The sequence below is a fragment of the Amblyomma americanum genome, chromosome 5, assembly GCF_052857255.1.
Source record: "Amblyomma americanum isolate KBUSLIRL-KWMA chromosome 5, ASM5285725v1, whole genome shotgun sequence".
Classification (NCBI taxonomy): Eukaryota; Metazoa; Arthropoda; class Arachnida; order Ixodida; family Ixodidae; genus Amblyomma; species Amblyomma americanum.
Genome location: NC_135501.1, coordinates 58,354,057 through 58,367,320, shown reverse-complemented (window position 1 = coordinate 58,367,320; position 13,264 = coordinate 58,354,057). Strand labels below are relative to the sequence as shown.

Below are 13,264 nucleotides of genomic sequence, written 5' to 3'. Positions count from 1 at the left end.
CTCTTCCGCAGTGCAGGGCAGCCAACGAGAGCACCCTTTTCGTTAACATATCTGCCTTTTCTCTTCCTTTTTACCATGACCGCGTCAGCCAGTTCCGTGGCGGCTTGCCGCTCTGGCATTGGCGGAGTGATACGTAAATCAGAGTCCACGTACATTTTTATTTCCATGGGCGTAATTTGCGAATATATTGTCGGTGACTTAAAGTGTTTACTCACAGAAACCTATAAAAACAACATAAAAGCGAAAGCGAAGCCGCCACTGGGCTGGCTGAAAGGCACTTAACGCGTTGTTGACTCCGCCTACCCACCGCGTTGAGTTCAAAAAAAGGCGGGAGCCGGGACGTTTAATCTGATTCAATTACGGCACTCGGCCGCACAGGACAATAATTCGAAGCTTCTAAGAATGCCCGGAACGTATAGGTAGAGTTTCCGCGGTAAAAAGGCGCGTTCATATTCCTCTATAGTGCACTTTTAAGACTGGCTTGAAACCCAATGAGTTTATGGGAGTACCCTGCATCCGCAAACAAGCCGTAAGCGAGCTTGGCGGTCATGGATGATTACAATAGCTGCCGTTCTTGGTCTAGTTCAATTTCAAGATGACGAAGCACTGTCGTGATATGTCATGCACAATGCGTACGCTAATCTTGAGCGTTATACAAACAGTTGCAGGAGTCTACAATTATTCAAGAGAAACCGGTGCTTTGGTGGGGTGAATAAAATGGTTACGCATGTGCCGGAGTCTATGAACATGAAAAAAAAAGGTTCGGGCAATGTTTACGAAAAATGCTCAGTTTCTCACAACGCTCTGCGCGAACAGTCATAATAAAAGGTCCTCACTGGTGGTGGTGAAAATATCTTAATTAAATTGTTTAGGCGATTGTAGCGGCCGTTGGAGCTCTCAATCCGGAACCACGTTGGCTTAGGCGGCTTTCGGGGCTCTTCGGATGAGTTCTTTTTGATTCGTTTCGTCAGAGCTGGTCGGAGCTGCCACCCACCCCTCCAACGTTGGCTGGTTATTAACAGTGACCACCTGATTCGTTGTCAGGCCCATTCCATATAGTACAGGTCTGCCTTCTTCCCGCAGAATATGCATTGCGAGTCAAATGACACCGGATCTATTGTGTGTAAGTCTTCTTTGGTTGCTGTAAGTGTTGGTCTGTGGCTTCCGGCCCCCTGACGATAATGTTCTCTTTCCATATGGGCCAAACGCTGAGCTCGGCTGGCCCGTTGTCCGCGCCAGCTGCAAGGTGCAAGGTGTTTCCGACCGCGTTGCTTCCCCATGGAGGATTGAAAACCGACACACCTCATTAACGATGCCGCAACTCTCGCTTTTCTTGCCGACGTTGTCGGTGTTCACAGTTGGCACGCGCTCTTACGGGGTTTTGGAACGGTCCCAAAGCGAGCCATGACTTTTCTTATCAGAGATATAATTGGCCGTAAGGCCGAACAGGTTTCGTTAGGCCTGATGCAATGCTCATTACGTTCCGCGACGATCGCGATAATCAGCCTGTACTTGCAATAATTTGTTACAAGGTCCGTACAACACGTCGGTGGGCCCGCGCTGTCTCAGCTGCAGACAGCCGCACAGGCGAGCCTTATCGATCTGGCTCCGCAATGATATCACGGTCCTTTCTCAGATGACCTCGCGGCAACACTCTGTACCCGGATCACGGCCGATTTTCTAGATACGCGGCCCATCAGCAGACTCCGTGCAACACTCTTGGCAGACGCGTACGAAGGGACGGACACACTCGGGTGGTATTTGTGTGCTTGGAGTGAGCAGAAAAGTGTTCTGAGCCCGTGCCACCGACAGCTCTCCTGGTTATTTACGGCTTTCCTCTTCAAATTTTGCCAGGTAACATCTTTTCAGCGCGATTTTCTTTGTGCGGTCAAACAAGGCCGTTATATCAAATTCGCATGTCCGGTTTCTTACATTTGTAATATTGCTGCATTGCTGTAGTTACGCGTGCGCTTGAGCTATCCTTCAGCGCCACTACTGCCTTCGGCACCAGTCAGTGTAGTTTTCAAATAAAATGGTGGAAAAAATTTGAAAATCGATGATTTGTTTTTGAGGAAAATATCGCAGTAATTTTCTCACATTTCGGGGGACACCCGAACTGCGCCGTAAAAAAGGGGGGAAGGTGGTAGTGAAAGAAGATATAAGTGCCGCAAATTTGACCACGTGGTGGTCTTCAACATGCGCTAACATCGCCCAGCAGATGAGCGCTTCGGCGTTTTCCTTCCATCGAGACGCGGCCGCCGCGGCCGTAATAAAATTGATTTCAAGGAAAGGAAACGGCGCACTAACGCTCTCGCTTCTCCATCGGCACCTCGACCGCGCCGTGAGCGAACCTTTGAAGGAGGGGACTAAATAGGAGAGGGGAAGAAGCTATCGCCCTTCCGGCGCGACGCTTTGTCCGTTTGACAATTTAAGGAAAGGCAATGACGACTGTCTATTAGGTCGACACTCGAACTGCGCCGTAAGGAAAGGAAAGGAAAATGAAATGCAAATTGGTGTTAAGGAACGGAAATGACTCCTTTCACATATCTCGGTGTACACCTGAACCGCGCCGTAAGAGAAGGAATATTTCTGAAGCGCGGTGCCGCCTACTATAACTACAGCAACTACTACCACGCCGACGGCTTTACGACCGAACGAGCTGTATACGCTGTCGCGTAAAGAGCAGAGAGAAGTGCCGTAGTTGATGCCTCGTGAATAATTTTTGCCCGCCGCCGTGGCTCTGATCCAAAATTAATCCGAAGCCCTCGACCGTTGAAGCCCTTCTTTCCATTCTTTTTCATATTTTCGTTTATTTCGTTATTCAATTAATTATATACAATCAATTCATTAACTCGTCATCGCCAATCACACACCAACCAACCGGCAATCATCAGAACAAGAAATTACCATGATATGATTTGTTTTACTCAGTCCCCGATTATTTCCGATGCGTGGTGCCAACTAGCACTACGCCGACGGCTTTTCGACCGGAGGAGCTGTATACGCGATCATTAAAAGGGGAATGATTGGACCGGCAGGGATGGTATCTGAGCAGTTTATGGTGACTTCCCCATCATAGTTTAACGGGCATTTTGCTGGGTCCGAGGACACACAGAACATGGAAGCCTTGCTCGGATTCGACCGGTAGCCACTACGACGGAGCGGCACGAAACATGTTTTTTCCCGGCCTTGATGCTTCGATTTTACCATCATTAGTCGCTGTGGTTTTCCCTCACATGGAACAGCACGGACAAAACAACAGATAAAAGCGCAGATGCGACCAAAATGTTATAATCCACACCGCGCACGACCAACGCAACTGCAGCGACTGCGGCATGTCCGGTAGCGACGGCACCTTTACGGCGAGCAGTGCCCCTCGCGGCCAAAGTTGGCAGGCATCGCGCGCTCTGCCACCCTCTCCCATTGGGAGAGCGCTCCGCTCGACACACTAGTAGGATATTCTAGGCACTATAGCGCCGGATTGACCTGCCGCGCAGCAGGTTGGTCAAGAAGCCATTTTCGGCGGCGGGGAGACAATCAGGGGCGCCCGGCTTAGGGCCGTTGTACGATCGTTTCGGAGCGCCTTCCGCCTCGTCCCCTTCGCGAGCGGAGCTGGCGGATCCGCCTCGTTCGGCGAACGGATGGAAAGTTGAACTTCAACTTTCTGGCGGACGAGCGCATCCGGCCGGGGACCGGATTGCAGCTATTGGCTGCTTTTCCCGTGACGTCAGTGACGTCCGAGCCCCTCCTCCCTCCGCCTCGGTTCTGCTCTGCCCCGGCCTGCCGGGGCAAGATGGCCATCCGTTGACTGAACTGGGGAGCGCGGCCTGGGCAGTGGCAGCGATGTCGCGAAGCATATTATATTGTACACATCTTGATATTACCAGTGTTCAGAGCGACTGCAAACTTCGCCGCCTTCAGCAGTGGCGAGCGATAGTTCCACTAGTTGAATTCTGTAATCATCTACGCTGACGGAGTTGACAGAGCGCCGCTTCAAACCGATGCAAGGCCTGTGCAGTGGCGGTGTCACGAAGTGTTTATTTCGAGCTGTTTTTGGTTTTTGCATGCGTTTGTAATTCCTGCTGCGGCTCTGCAAACCGACGCAAGACCTGTGCAATGGCGGTGTCACGAAGTGTTTATTTCGAGCTGTTTGTGGTTGTGGCAAGCGTTTTGAATTTCTGCTGCGAGTTATTTTCCTGTGCGTGCGCAAGTTTCACAGCATAGCGACAAGTGTCCGCGTAGTGAAAGTGATTATGGTCGGTGCGAGTGCTTTCCCGTCAAGTCAGCGATATGTTCATCTGCGAAAAACTCGCGACGCCCGCCGTTTTCCGAATGTTGAAATGAACTTGGAGCTGTGCAGCTGGTCGCTTCCGTTGCGATGGCTGCAGTGATCGTGACCGAGGCGAGCCCACGACGTTGTTTCTGCTACATAGCAAACTGCTGCGTGTGCGACTTGACACGATCTTGGCTGCACGGCCGTCGCAGTGTTTTCTGCTGCGACAACAGCAGCGTCGCCAGTCTTGTGCGTCTTGGTGCACGATACAGTGGTGCGTTTTATGATCATGGGTGCGCAGGTTGAGACAGTGTGCCAGCGGCATTATGTAGCCTGTGTGAAAAAAATCGGTGCGCAGTGCAAATGTCAGTTCGGGGGCACCGTCATTTTGTATGTGTGTGTGTGTGTGTGTGTGTGCCACACGTCAAACAAAGGTACCAAAGTGAATTAAGCTGTCTCTATGCTTTTGTTGGAGGCCTGTTTGCCAACATGATTTTGTCAGTGCCGAGCAGTTGTTGAGCAGCAGCGCTTAATGCTATCAGCTGCATTAGTTTATTTGATGAGGCATTATCGAAGCCTTCAAGAGATGTAATCCATGCACATTTGCATGTTCATATGCTGCCTTCATTTGTTTGTGACTGCCTATGAACACGATTATTTGCCTGCAGGGTGATGATAACCCTGGTTGGCCTGCAAGAACTTGTGTCGGCAATGTAGTATGTTCCGGGATTTTCTTAGCCCTCCTCGCATTTTCCACGAGCAGAAATTTATTTGCTCATCAGTAAATTCATAATTGAACATTCCTCACTTATATAAGTTGCCTGCAACACTTATCCGATCCCATCTGTTTCATGGTCATGACAGCACTATTCCTGCACATGTTATCAAACAACAGTTACAAGGCTTTTTTAATGCCTTGAAATGTGCTATGCACTGTTGCGTGGCGGTTGGCTTTGCAATACCAGTCTGCACTCATTCCTAGGAGCCCTGCAGTATTGACGCAACTCTGGATCAGTTGAGGCTGACACCAGATATAAATTGAACCCATTTCTTTTTTGCTTGGATCGGCTGAAATGGTTGTGGTCATTAGCATTCACAGATTCTCCACTTTGCACTGGTACAAAGTTCTGTTTCTGCCTAACGTGCATGCCTGAAACCAGAGCATTGCATTTTTCGTCTCGTAGTGGGCAAAATCTCTACACAAGGGTCGCTGACGAGAGCCGCCGACAAAAGCAGGAACTTCAACACGCACACCATGGCGATGCCGAAGCGCAGCCTACTAGGCCTAGGTGCAGGTCGCCGAGGAACGGAAAAAAGTACCACGTCACCACGAAAAGAGGTTATTATTTGGGGGGGGGGGGGGCGCTCGTACGGGAAAGGTAGGGAAGGGGGGGGGGGAGCGCAGTGTGCAGGGATATCGGGGTTTGGAGAGGGGGGCGGGAAAGGAGGCAAGGGAGAAGGTAGTCGGGCGCATACCGATCTGCCCCTTGGGATGCGGGAGCCCGTTTCGGCGCGTGGAGCGATGCTGGCGGTGCGCTCGCGCCGGCTAGGTTGCCACCAGCCGGAGAAGGCTATTGGACAGACGGATATGCCCGGCGCGCCAATCGGCATGCTGGGACCATCCGCCTCGCTCGCAAGCGCCAAAGTGATCGTACAACACCTTTCCGCCTCACGTCCGCCTGGCGGCCGAAAACTGGCGGACCGCTCCCGAAGCGGACGAGGCGGAAGGCGCTCCGAAACGATCGTACAACGGCCCTTAGTCACGTGGGGAGTGTCTGTGTCGCCACCTTTTGGCTCCTTGCAAAGTTACCTTCCAGAGGCGGCAACAGAGTCGTGCGCGCTCCTCCACGAGAAGGGACATCGACCGGTTTGGCATGAAAGAGCTTTGCGCGGCGGCGCTCTCCCGCGCACTCCTCGCCGCCTGTGCGGCCATCCCTTTCGCACCGCGAGAAGTGCCGCCAGCGCCTTGCGGCTGCGTCTTTCGTCTAGTGCGTTCGTACCAGTGCCCCTAACCCAATCTAACACTATGGTTGTACCCTCTTTACACGGGCAGCCCTAACCGCGGATAAGCTTAACTGCAGTTAAGGCGGTTAACCGCGGTTAGAGTTAACTGCAGTTCGCTGCGCTGACACACAGTTTAGCCATGTCGGTTAGTTCGACGGAACAGATCATGTGATATTCGCATCAGTGAAGTTAAAACGTCACCTACTGAGGCGCATTGTCAAGCAGGGTTACGTTGAAAAGAACACGTAAGAAGAAAAACGTTGCTCCTTGTGCTAAGGCCTGCTTAAAAACTTTTTTCTTTGTGCTTGTGGTTGTCGTTAGCTGAAATCTGAAAAGAAGTTCTAAACAATAATCACAGTCGACTTCGTTGCTGACGGCGCGTTCTACTTTAGCTATTTTCGCTTCTTTTTCCCCTGACTGCTCACTGCGACGCATCACTGCTCGCCTACTCACTGCTATCGTTGTTTATTTTTCGTGGTTTTTCTTTCACAGTGAGTGCTGTGCACTGTTCATTTGTTTGTGTAGTTAAGATCATTCGGACGTCTTGTGTGTCAAGTCTATGTTGGTCCTTAGCAGGCCTGTCGCGAACAAGGGCGACGCTCAATTTTGGGCTGCGTTCGTGGTGCAGCAGATGCTGGCGCTGAGCGCTGAAACTGTCGTGCTTGAAGAGACGAGGAAGCGACACCGGGGGCGGCCGGCGCCCTTTTTGTTGGCGGCCCTGCACTAGTCCGTCTTTGAGCGAAATCTGTCTGTGTACCTGCGCCCAGACTCGCGCTACGAGACCACGCTTCCGCACCTTCCTTACAGCAGACTCCGAGAAATATTTCTGATCAACCGCGGCACATTCCGGTACACGGTGACTGTTTGTGGAAGCATGAGCTTTCAAGATACCAACATGCGGAAAGCTATTTCGCTGGAGAAATGCGTGGCGGTCGGCTTGTACCGCCTCGCAACGTCAGCAGAAGAGCGGACTGCTGCCAACTTGTTTGGCGTGAACACTGCATCAGTTACTTTAATATTGCACGAATTTTGCGGCGTGGTAGTGGAGTAGTTTGAAGAACGATTTGTGTATATCCCAACACCAGTTGAGCTTTACGAGCGAATGTGTAAATTCACAGCAGTCTGTGGTTTCCCTCAAGGTGCCGGTGCAGTGGATGGCTGTCATATCGAGGTGTGCCCCCCCACACCCCCAAAGCAAGAAGCTGCTGACTAATACAATCATAAATGGGTGGTACAGTGTCATCCTTCTTGCCGTCGTCGACCACACATACAGGCTCCTATGCACGAAATGTTGGGTGCCCTGGTAGGAACAACGACGTGGCAGTGTTTCAGAAGTCTCGACTGCCAGCTACTATGGCTAGTCAGCTGCTCCGCCAAGAAACAAAAGTCATTGAAGGTGCGGAAGATGGCGCAATTCTTCGTGGTAATCAAGCTTTCTCCTTGCATACGCACCTGATGAAGCTGTTCCCCTTCCAGGTGCTTCTAGGTCCCCTCACAGACGTTTAACTACCGGCTGCCAAGTGCCAGACATGTTGTCGAAAATGCTTTTAGGCGTGTCAAGGCACGCTTTAGAATGGTGCTGAAGGGCCTTGAGTGTGACATCCACAATGTCAGTTATGTGATCCATGCTTCTTGTGTGATGCACAACATTTGTGAGCAACTCAGTGAGCACTTTGATTGAAGCTGGTTTGGTGTGATTCAGAGCGCGGATGAAAGGCGGCCTATGCCGGTGTGCACAAGCAACCGGGAAGAGACGTCAGGTGTGGCCATCAGGAGCGCCCTGCCCAAGGACCTTGCCTTGAGCTAGAACCCAGTCCGTGGGGAACTAAAGGGCAGCTAAGAAGGACACCTCTACCAAGATGGAACAGCCCTGAAAAGAGCTACACACACATTATTGAAGGAGCAGACTCTGGCTTTGGCTCATTTTAAATGGCTACCATTGCATGTACACAATTCATACTGCCTACTGGGGTGAAGGTTAGGAGGGTTACAAATAGTGTAATTCTCGTTACCTACATGTGCTACATAAATTAGATTTGGTTTGGTTAATGAGGTTTACCGTTCCAAAGCGGCTTACGCTATGAGTGATGCCGTAGTGGAGGGCTGAAGAATTTTTGACCACCTGGGGTTCAGTAACATGCTCTGACATTGCACAGTAACACGAGTGTCTTGCTTTACACTTCCATCGAAACGCCGCCGTCGTGGGCAGGCCTTCAGAAAATAGGCTTGCATTATATTGCTAATGTTAATTATTGGTTCTTGTTAAGCTACAAAACGAAGTGCTTCGTACCAACTACTAGTACTCCTTATGACAAACAAACCTTCACCTACATGCAACCACCTCTAATTAACTGATAATGAAGATTTCATTACTTTCTGTAAACAAATCTTTTTCTTGAAACAGTTTTGCTCGCAGACAATAGTAAAATGCCAGCATCAGCCTTCCATTTTTATATTATTCAATCATGTTGAGGACTGCTGTTTATTCTGCTGATTCATTGCCATTGTACTACCTTTTTCATTGTTGTGTTTGTGTCACATGGTCTGCGTATTGCCTGCTATTCTATCACTTGCTGTTTGCTTGCAATATTCGTGTATAACTGGCCATCGTCTTGCCACATTGCTAATCACTAACTTGTTGTTATCTTTTCAAGCAGTACAAGCTGTTTGTCTTGCACTCCTACTTCTGAAAGCAGAAGTACTTGCTGTTGGGCTAGCTGGTTCATCATAGAATTGAATGGCACAAAAGCACAAACACAGGAAGACACAACAGTGGCGCTTTTCTGTCTCTGCTGCTTCCTTCAGGCAGGCTGTCCTCCCATGAAAAGAGCGCTTCTGAGCTGTCTGGTGCCTCATTGAGAACTGGCAGCTGCACATGATGAAACATACTAGACAGCATGTTGTCTCAGAAAAGGGGTTAAATGTGTCATAATATAATGCGATCATCCGCTTCCACAATATTTTACAAAAACACAAACTTGTGATGGCCAAACTGAAATAGAATTTTTGTTTTCCTGACCATAAATATGAAGATCCCGACATGTACAGTATTGTGCGTTTTTATCGCTGACACTTTCAAAAATTTCCCCGCCTCAACCGCTGGCTCGTTTGCGGTGAAACTGCACACAGAGCTTGCGTATTATGGTAACTTTTGTATTGTAGCAAGTTTGACAATGGTACTTACTTAGTTCAGGCACACATGATGCGAAAACGTAAGCGTCTACGAGATATCGGCGAGTCAAAACCCGCAGACGACGCTTTTTCGCTGAGAACCGGCAGTGGCGCCATCTGTTTTCGGCAGCGGAAAGCGTCACCACTAGGCCGCCGAGGCGAGCGTTGCAAGAAGCGCGGGCCCTTTGAATATGCCGTTCGGCATTTGCGTCTGCTTCAAATGAAGCGCTTATAACATTTTCGGCTAATTGAGCGGAAAAATAACAAAACAACTGATTTAAAGAGGCTTTACCTTAATAAGAATATTGTTTGATATCTTCTTCTGCCGAGTGGCTTATCCAATTCAGCTCATTTCGTCTGCTTTCGGAACTCTCTGAAAGCATCGGAGGGTGACACCATGAAGTCCTGAGCTGCTGTTCTCGTTTAATTTCGTTGTGTGGTGCGAACTTTTTATTCTTCCCTGCTGTTTAGACGTCTTCGTTGCACTGTGTTGTGTGCTGAGCTGCGGTATGCCAACTTACAGTGCGAAAGAGAAAGCTGCGGCAGTGGTGTGGCTAATTGAGAGAAACTCAATGCACTACGTCCGTAAACAATTTATGGTGCGGTTTCGTCGGCGGCCACCGTCTCACATAGCCGTTTCGGAATGGCGCCATAAGTCTGAAGACACTGGATCCGTGAACAGGCAAGCAAGAAAAGATAAAGGAAAGGGACACCGTGGAATCGGTGATGCGGTTGAGGGGGTCTTTGAAACCAACCCTCGTATGACATGCACCCGTGCTGGGCTTCTTTTCGGCGTAGCCCCATCGACGGTGAGCCGAGCACTTCAGATTAAAGGATGGCGTCCGTACAGGGTGCGTGTACACCAGCACTTAAGCCCAGCAGACAAAGCCCAGCGGGTCTCATTCTGTCGCTCAGAGCAGCAGAGACTGGCAGCAGATCCTGGACGCCTCGATTTTTTTATGTTCAGCGACGAGGCTGTTTTTCACCTGGACGGTCAAGTAAACCGGCAGTGCACACGTTTCTGGTCGAAAAACAACCCGCATTTCACCCACACCAGGGCCGTGAACTCGCCACGGACTGTTGTCTGGTGCGCAATTTGGCGAGAGGGAGTGGTCGGCCCGTTCTTCTTTGAGGACACTGTGACTGCTGACTCTTATCTGCGCCTGTTGAAGGAGCGATTTCTGCCGGAGCTGGTGGAGTACCACATGCAGCAGCAGCTAAGCATCTTCCAGCAAGATGGCGCCCCTGCTCACTACGCAAGCAAAGTTAGACAATGGCTCAATGAAGAATTTCCGGGCCGGTGGATGGGGCGTGGGTCGCCCAATATGTCTTGGCCACCGCGATCGCGAGACTTGACGCCGTGCGATTTTTTCGTGTGGGGATACATAAAATCGCGCGTCTACAGGGCTGGAAGCCTTCACAGTGTTGAGCGTCTTCAGGAGCATATAAAAAAGAATTCGACACGATAAGCGACGACAGGAGAGTTGCAGTGTTCAGCGAATACGCTCACAGGTTGCAGCGATGCATAGACGCTGCAGGAGGCCACTTTGAGGATTGATTGCTTTGCAGCCTGAACGTCTTTTAGTTGCCAGCTTTCCAACCAATGCAGCTGCAAGGGTGAGTCGGTGGCAGATCATTCTTAAAACAGTTCAGAAAGATACGGACACATGGACGGAACGTACACACGAGCGTACGGCGTGTACTGCCAATAAATTAGTATTGTTTCTTTCAACAGCTTACACCATTCCCTTCCGACGACGGAGCGTCCTGCGAGAAAAAGAGCCGTTCTTCCGGCCTAATGTGTGTATATTGTCACGTAGTGGTGACAATATGCCGGTATTCTTCGCTGAAGTTAGTCAGCAGTACTTCGGCCTGGCCATTGCGGAAATGTGCGATGCCTCTTGCGATGCTGATTCCTCGGTCTAGTAGCAACTGCATGTTCCCCTCGATGATGGCTTCAGTGTTTATGGCTTTCGTGGCGCCTACGGTCACGATAACGCTTGAACGGGGTGGGACGCTCACTTCTTCCTCCAGGACACTTAGGGCAACGTGATTTTCCCGAGTTTTCATCGAAGCGATGGCTTCGTCCGTCGAAAGCGTGATCAGCTTGGATCGCAGGTCGATGATCGCCTGATGCTCATTAAGGAAATCCATACCCAAGATCACTTCGCGGGAGCATTGCGGTAGCACAACAAAGGTCGCAGGATAGGTATGTCCTTTCACAGTCACTCGCGCTGTGCATTGTCCTGATGGCGTAATGAGGTGGCCCCCAGCGGTGCGAATTTGTGGGCCGTCCCAAGCCGTTGTGACTTTTCTGAGCTGCGCAGCGAATGTTCCATTCATCACCGAGTAATCGGCTCCTGTGTCGACTAGAGCGGTAACTTTCCGGCCGTCGATAGTCACTTCTAGGTCGGAGGTCCTGGCCCTTGCATTGCATGTCGCTCTCGGCGTCGGGTCACGGCTTCGTCGCGTATGCGAGTCACGGGTTGGGCGTGTGGTCGAAGCTCCTCTGGGTGGCGGTGTCGATTTCAAGGTAGCTTGCGTCGTGGTCGAGGTTCTCATTGTGTGCGGCGTCGGTGCAGCGAGTGTCGGTTCTTCATGCGGCGTCGCGGGTGCAGCGCCTTCATGAGGCGTGGTCGGTGGAGGATCTTCGGCGTTTAGCTCGTGAGCAACCTCACTTCCAGAGGTTGCTGGCTGGGCGACCTTCGTCGTACCGCGGCTGCGTAGCTGCGGCGTGGCGACGCAAAACGCGAGGTTGACGGCGATGGTGAGCGCGAAAAGCGGTTCGGCGTGTACTCTTCTCGACGCAGGTACTCGTCGATTTCGTGCGGACGTTGTCCGAGGCGTGGTCGTGGGTCGTTAACGGCAAATCCTCGAAGACCGATACGTCGGTACGGGCAGTGACGAAGAATATGGCCGGCCTCACCGCAATGGAAGCACAACGGCCGGTTGTCGGAAGTCCTCCAGGCGTCGCATTTCCTGGGGCTTGAGCGTCGGTCATAGGCTGGGCGGGCGGGGGCTGGGAGGCGGCGTTGTGGAACGATTGGCTCATCTCGGGGAGGACGAGGGGGTTGTCGCTGGGGCTGAGCAGTACTTACTGCAGCGGCGTAGGTCATGGTCTGGGGTTCTGTGGCCGTCGGGGTGCCAAGTTCCTGTTGCACTTCTTCCCGTACCACATCCATCAGAGTCGCTGCTTGTGGCTGTGGGGAAGATGGCAGCAATCGGCGTAGCTCCTCTCGGACGATTTCGCGGATAACTTCCCGCAAGCTGTCGCTGGTGGTGGCCGACGTGTCCGAACGGATTGCACAGGCAGAGGAAGGGCGATTGTACTGCCGAGCTCGAACGTCGAGGGTCTTCTCAATCGTGCAGGCTTCTTGCATAAACTCCTCGACTGTTTTTGGCGGCTGGCAGACGAGGCTTGCAAAGAGTTGTTCTTTTACGCCGCGCATTAAAAACTGAACTTTCTTTTCCTCGGTCATCCCGGGATCGGCGTGCCGAAATAGGCGCTTCATCTCCTCGACGTAACTGCGGACGGGTTCATTCGGAAGCTGGATCCTGGACTCGAGGAGTCGTTCGGCTCTTTCTTTCCTCACGACCCTGGTGAATACCTTCAATGATTCTCTCTTGAATAGCTCCCATGTCGTAAGGGACGACTCGTAGTTTTCGTACCACGTGCGTGCGGAGCCATCCAATGAGAAAAAAACGTGTCCAATCTTTGCCGCATCATCCCACTTGTTGAATGACGCCACGCGCTCAAATTGGTCCAACCATTCTTCAGGGTCTTCGCCTAGGGATCCACTGAAAGTTGGCGGCACC

The 13,264-nt window shown here is 51.2% G+C and overlaps 1 protein-coding gene across 1 annotated transcript in view; it reads left to right on the top strand.

The window, feature by feature from the left end:
• Positions 1–1,703: 1,703 nt before the first annotated feature.
• LOC144134723 (thiol S-methyltransferase TMT1B-like) overlaps positions 1,704–13,264 on the top strand; it is a 75,855-nt gene continuing 64,294 nt past the window's right edge. Inside the window, exon 1 of the mRNA XM_077667568.1 lies at positions 1,704–1,854. The gene's annotated coding sequence lies outside the window, so the exon portion shown is untranslated. The remainder of the gene's footprint in view (positions 1,855–13,264) is intronic.